This window comes from Lactuca virosa, chromosome 1, assembly GCF_052849685.1.
Source record: "Lactuca virosa cultivar CGN04683 chromosome 1, Lactuca_virosa_CGN04683_v6, whole genome shotgun sequence".
Classification (NCBI taxonomy): domain Eukaryota; kingdom Viridiplantae; phylum Streptophyta; class Magnoliopsida; order Asterales; family Asteraceae; genus Lactuca; species Lactuca virosa.
This window is the reverse complement of record NC_136426.1, coordinates 103,105,822-103,113,649: the sequence shown is the minus strand read 5'-3', so window position 1 is coordinate 103,113,649 and position 7,828 is coordinate 103,105,822.

Sequence of the window (7,828 nt, the reverse complement as noted above, 5' to 3'; positions counted from 1 at the left end):
AGTTTTTATTTATTTATTTATATTTTTATGAATTTGACTCATATTTTTTTTATTATAAATTATATTTTTGTACAACTATAACCAAAAGTAAATACAAGAGCGAGGAGATTTTTTTTGTCAAGAGGGAGCTTCACTATTTATCTCAAAAGTAACAATAGAGTAATAAGACAAGTCTTTTAACATCTTGTTGTTGGCAATTTAATGATTATTTGTAAGTAGGCAGGTTTATTGTCTCACAATGGTGGATGATATTAACATCTTGTTAAGTTTTCAAAGAATAAGAGTTGGGCCAACACACGTACCGAGCTGGTTTAAGGACATAGGGTTTGCAAAATGACATGGTTTAGACGCATTTTGCACTTTATTTTGGAAAGTTCGATCGGGTCGGATCGTGTAGCACCCCATTATTTGAACATCATTTAAAAGCTATTGTTGTATAAACTTCATGACAAATCCAAAGTTCAAATTCAAATTGGAATCACAATGTGGCAACCTATGAGAGGCTAGACATCATCGTCAGATCCGTTTTTAGGGCTTCTATGTAATTTGTGTTAGTATAAATAGGACCTCTCGTCCCATTTATTCTACACTTGAAACCGCAACCCTCCCTACTCTCCACTCTCGCCCTCTCCCAACACAACTTTCTTCCTTTATCGAGTATTCACTTTGAGTTTATCGCTTCTTCCATAGCCGTTGAAACAAACGATAATCTGCATTAAATCTTGAGATTTACTCTGAAGCTTACAACGCTAGAGCAACATAAAAACCTTTAAGGACAATAGTCGTTCTGTACGATTGTTTATAGTTTAAGATCAGTGAAAACTAGGTTGGTCTTTAATTTTTTTTGAACGGCATAATGAATTAAAAGCTAGCGAAAAACTAGCAAAACCACAACAAAACAATTAGTTCATGACCGGGTTTTTCAACCACTCGGTCCAACTTATACTAGCCTTACAATTCCTAGCACAATACCAATTAAAAGAAAAAGAAACAACAGAATCAAACAAAATTTCCTTTTTCATCTTCTTATTCCCAAACACGATTCATTTCGAAACGTCCACAACACCCACAACAAAGTAGGTTGGTCTTTAATTTATGTCTCATCTTTCGATTCATCCGACAAAAAGGGTAATTTTTCTTCTACATTTCTTACAATCAGATCTAATCGCAAATTATCAAACTAATTTTTAGATGAAACTTGATAAACTAAAAATAATAAATGGTTTATATAATTTGCGATGAATTGACATAATTATCATTCTTATGTGTATGTTTGATTTTGATTTCGATGGATATTATAACAATTCGATAATTTTTAATACTAATCTTCAAATTGCTTATTGTCTTGTGTGGAAAACAATGCTAACAAAAAGAATGGTTCGAGAAAAAAGGTTGTAAATGATGATGCTCACCTTTATAATACCTCGCAAGACATTTGTTGATGTTATCCATCTATCGAATCGGTACTTATCTAGGACTCATCAATATTATTCAATTAAACAAGAACTTTGCCTATGTAGGAAAACTTGTATAATTGGCACATATATGATGCAATATTGTAAGACACCCCATGTCATCTTCAAAGAAGTTATTAAATATTACATTATGTAAACTATATTTAGAAAATGGAAGTGACGCCTAATTTACATTACATGCCATTTTCTCAAATCTCAACCCTCTATTTAAAGTTTGTATCAATATATTGACCAACTTCCTGTCGATAACATTGAAAAAACATCGACAAATTATCAACGTATCACATTTTTTATTTTTTAAAACCCGACATCAGGGCCATGCAACATCACCAAGAGTATGCTAATGAATCAACGAAAATTGTAAGTTATATCACCATGGTAGAGACTTTGAAGCAATTCAAGATTATGAACCCTTTTTTAAGCTGAAAAAAGGTTTAAGCAAGGGGTTAATTTACATTGAACTTTTTAATCAAATATGTCATACTCTTCTTTGTAGTGCTCCACTAGCCTTTTTTACTTTTAAAATAAAAATAAATCCTGGTTGTTAAAAAAAGGTTTAAGCGAGAGGTTAATTTACATTGAACATTTTAATCAAATATGTCATATTCTTTGTTTAATTTAATCTCTTAAATACATTAAAATATTTATTATAAATACTTAACAAAAATATGTATATATTTATTGCATTTTTATGATTTTTAGGGTTTTTTTGTTTTCCTAATAGAACATAAACCTATATACATATATATATATATATATATATATATATATATATATATATATATATTAGAAAAGTTTAGGCCCGTGCAAAGCACGACCCACGGAGGGTTTCAATGTTGTCCAAGTATATTATGTTAAATATCAACAAAATAAAAGTACAATGCTATTATGAGTGAGGAATTTGAATTTATTGCTTTTACTAATAAAAACGAAAGTATATTGGTAAAAGCAGTAAAGTCTATTGGTATTTGCTGCAACTCTTATATTGTTGGACAGATGTTATATTAGCCCATCAAACTTATCGTGTTTGTTTTAAAAGGTCACTCAATTATTTTTTTTGTACATTAAGGGAATGAAGTCCGAATTTACCGTTTTAAAAGGTCCTTATTTGACCTGATACCGGGTATCCAGGTAAAATGTGGTGATGTATGCTTGATAAATAGGCTTAACACTTAAAAGGTTTGATGTAGGCCAAATTATTCTTTCAAGCATTTTGTCGAACACCTTCTATGCAATTCTTATATCTCTTTTTTTCTAACACCTTTATGCATTTCTTATTTCCCCCATTGACCATTAAACCTTTACCGCAAACCCATTAACAAGAAAAACTTAATTTTAGCAGTAATTATGTATGAACAGGAGGAGAAAAGAAGAATGATTAAAGGGAAAACTAATTATGTTCTTGACAGCCTATTCAATTGAATACATGATATCAGTTGGGCATTGAACAAAATTTTAACAAAACCGTGTTTTCATTCAATTTCAATCCCTCGAGGATAGAAATTTGTACAGAATCTCACAAAACCGGGTTTTCATCAAATCCGTTCTCGATCTTTGTTTTCTCTTCCATCGAAACCACTTACAACACGACCATGTTTTAATACCGGTCTCTCTCGCTGCTCTGATCTTCATTGCCATCCGACCACCATCGTTAGAGCCGGATCACTTGTCAATGCCGACACCCATCATCTTCCTTCAAGCAACAACCCACCAGATCGATGCCTTCAATATTCACCTCCTGCCTCTGCTCCGATATCATGCTACAGGTGGTGAGCTCCAGCAAAGAACCAAACCAAAAAACAAGTCATCTCTGGGAGCATTGACCTACAGTCGTTGATCTTTTTTTTTGTGTTCGCTCTCTGATACATTCAATTCCAAACAAAAAAAAAAGAGAAACTGGACCCATTTCATCAAATGGTTTGCGATATTATATTTGGGATGCACTATTTCTTTTAGGCTTCTCACAAACTAGCTCTTTTAGAGAGGGAAACCTGTTACAGTGGGAGGAGGTTGGAGGTGATAAGGCTACAATTGAAATTAAAACCTGTTATAGTAGGTCAAGTGACCTTTTTAACAGGTCAAACGATAGTTTATGCCCTTAATGTACAAAAAAAAGTTTGGTGACCTTTTAAAATAAACACGAAAAGTTCGATGGGCTAATATGACATTTGCCCTTATATTGTTCCAACATGTATGAGCTAAAATATAAAAATATTAACCAATGCTAAAATGTAAAAGCATCATGAAGCATCTGAGATCTAGGTTAAGCAAAGGCCAGCATCTCCCAACAATTACATTTGCTTTCCATACCTTGAAGTCAACTGAAAGCCTCACAAATTAATTAAAAAATAAAAAGGCTAAATTTAAGGAACTGTATGGGAATTGTTTCGCTATGGTACACATGGGAGATATAAGTGATTCTTTGGATTAAGCCAAAGTACATGAAATTTTGAGGAAACTCGACATGCAAAATTTGAAAAGAGTTCGTGCTTAATAAAATATGGCAAGATATTGAGCAAAGCTAATGTCATAGTTATACTATTGAGCTAAAGAAAATGATATTTGAAGCACTTTTATACCTGGTAACTTCTGTGTTTAGACTGAATAAATAAAGAAAGAAATATAAAATGTATACATGCAAATTTAAATCTTTTTGTTTGTCACCATGTACCGGTATCAAATTGCACACATGAATAGAAGCTAGAACCCAAATTAACATTGAATTCCATTATTTGCACACATATGATAGTGAAAACAAAACAAATTTTGTTGTTTACTCTTTGAATCTTGTAATCAAGGTCAATTCCGTGGAAGTATCGGTATGTGGACTTGTAAACTAAGTACGTTGCTATTTCTTGCACATAACCCAAAACACATAGGCACATATAACAATAAACAATACATTTTTCATGAATTATGTTTTGTTAATTACACTATTACCATGAGAACACATACGAGTGCAACATTTTCTATAAGAACGAAAATAGGATGCTAGAATACACAAATAAATAAAAATACATTTCTATAATACATTTCCTGCAGCAACCCATCTGTTTTCATAGCATAAGTAGAAAATTGATCAGTAGGAAAAAGGCATATAACCGCAAAAGTCTCACCCTTTGATCTCTTAATAACATCTATTCCTTTCCCAAAAATCCACCCAAATGTAGTATTTAGTACAAGAATTCTACAAAACACTACACTTCATCATCATAAAAAATATCTTCCTCAACACCACTAATAGGAACTTTTATAAGAGCATCTTGGGTTGCAGCTGCAAAATGCATCTCCATATCAGGATCCTCATCTTCATTGTTTTGGGTAACTTTTCAAAAGGACTACAGATTATTAATTACTCTTTCCTTTGAAACATGGACAAATTTGGCAACCGAGTTTCTTCACATAGGGTTTTGACTACACTACAATACTACCTTTTCCAATTACCCAACTGATGCTTCTATATTTAAAGAATATTCTATACATATTCTACGAAACACGAGAAGTATCTGAGGATTCATCATCTCTCTTTTGTTACCAGCCTTGTTGAAACATATATTTGGGCGCTTCTTGAAGAGGAATCAACTATTCTTTTCCGTATAACCATAAAAATTTACAATTGGAAAAAATTATGGTGACTACATGTATAAAAGAGTATATTAATATTGACTCTCAATAATCAAGGTGTTCCTTTTGATGGAAAATCAATAAACCCTATACCCACATATAAACAAATTATCATTATTAGAAATTAATGACACATTTTAGTAAAAACATGGAATATAAAAAGAAGTTGCCAGGTATAAAAGTATTTTATCACCGATTAAAGGAATATTTTCAAGAATACAAGCAAATAGCATACAAATTTGATCTCAAATTTATTCTTGTTATAAATGCCATAATTTTCTCCATTATGTTAATGACTCTAACTATTGCATTTTAGAATCGATTTGTGTTGGCCGTCTATAGTATCATAATCTTCTCTACATTGTTTTCCATCTTAAACTCTCGTTTACCATTAAGAAAAGCTCTTTTTTCCATGAAATAAAGCATCCAACTCTGATGATGAATTCCTCGGTTAAGGAACCAAAGTACTTTCACCAAGTGTTTTTTTTGACTAAATGAACTCACCATAGTTTCATAAAAGCATAATCCTTTTACACATAATTACCATAGATTCAAGAAAACATACTGGGAATTTGAACCCTAATCATCTTCCGTCATGAGATAATGTGGGATCACATAATTTCAAATAACATATGCAACTCTTTAAAAAATTGGTGGTTATTGGATGAGAAATCAATGAGATATTAAAATAAACAAGAATATTGTGAATTTATGTCATATCGCTTAGGTTCATGAACCTTAGCAGATAAGTAGTAGAATTAAAGGGGGATGGTGGCTGTTAAGTAAGCATGAGAAAAGATGCTACGAAGTTTATTGTTCAGTGTGAAACCTTTAAAAATAATGAAATCGCATTTAAGGGGATTTCTAACTTTCGAATTCAGAAAATAACAAATTTAGATGACGGTTTTTCTTCTTAATTTGGGAATTTTGAACCTGCCAGTCAAATAAAAAAAATAAATGAAAAATCAAAGATTCAAAATCTCTAAATCCTTTCAATTTTTTTGCTTATAGCACATTACTTTCATTTTTTTGTTTATAACACACTACAAGATGACACCAACCTTTTTTTCGATCGATTACTGTGGGAGAAGAAAAAGAAATAAACACAAGAAGAGATCATGACAAGATTGAAAACACATGTTAACAATAGAAAACATTTACCATTTTTACAAACACATATAGTTTTATTAGAAATAACAAATACACAGAAGTCTTTAGACATGGAAAGAGTTGAACCTTTGGTTATTTTATCTATTCCATCCTTGGGCTTTTCCTCAATAATTTTCCAACTTTTTTTTGTAAATAATTGCATGGCCTTGCTGTCCATTGCAACATATTCCATCTTCAGAAGGAAGAGTACAAAAATGAAAACAACAAATCAAATAATTAGTAACAAAGCCGATGAAGGAAAAGTAATGACTTGTTCCATTACCTTACTTATTTCACTACCACCAAAAAGACAACTAAATGTGCTTATGACTAACAAGAAACATGAAATGAAGCATTGCATTTTAGAAAATAAAAAGTCAAGAAGAAAGATTTCCTTCAAGATTAAGTTTGTGTTTAGAAAACCGGACGGGACATCTCCTGATAACAGGTTATTTTGTACATACCTGCACACATAAGATTTAAAAATAAGAATCACATAAATATGGTGCTAGGCAATACAAACTTAGTAAATAATATATGTTCAGGACTAAGGTTTCTTCTGGATACTAATCACAATATCATTTATATGCTTGAAATTTTCATGTGGTTGATGGAAATTGCAGTAATTTCTACAAAAGGATTAGTTACCGTCTCTCAAATGTTGTTTGAAGGAATTTCAATTGCCCCTTTATTCCATTGAAAAGGAAAAAGGAGAATCAGATTGTAATAACCTACATAATTTGGAAAAAATGACATTTTTATATACGTCAATGTTAATGATATACAATGTAAAAGCAACCAATTAAACAAAACTTCAACAATCTATTTCCACTATTTATCGTTGAACATAGTTAGAATTGAAAAAGATGTAAACTATTTGCAATCTAATTTCCCCTGTGGCAATAGTTAATCATAACTTGAATTGGGAAAACGGTATTGTATTCCTATCTAGAACAAAATGTTAATCCTGAACGGATATTTCACCCAATTCGACTTTGCAAATTGGAGGGAACAGCCATTCAAATAGATTTTAGCGGGGGAAGAAAATCGAAAAAGTAAAAACCTCTGAAATCAAATTAGGGTTTGTCTAGATAACATACTAGTGGGAAGATTGTGACGACAGAAGGATCGATGGTGTCGTTCTTATTTGATTAGCCATTCAGAATATTTGTTGTCAAGATTTGAGTGAATGTAAATTCGTCGCATAATAATGGAAATCAGTTGTCTCGATGATATGTTCGGAATTTTTCCTGATAGCCGTCTTATTCTTGGAGAGGATGCAACGTCGCAACGTGTGGACGCAACTTTGGAGAATGGATGGGTTTATGGAATTGCTTTAGCGGTAAAATGGATGCGACGATCAGGGAGGATTGAATCGACATTTTTTAGAAGGCGTCGTTCATGAGTGCGTTACGTGGAAGAAATAGAGCCGTATGAATTTGTTTTAGAAGGCACCAGAATAAAAGGGCTTTATATATATATATATATATATATATATATATATATATATATATATATATATATATATATATATATATATATATATTTTTGAACCCCCTTATGCACAGTACACAGGTCGG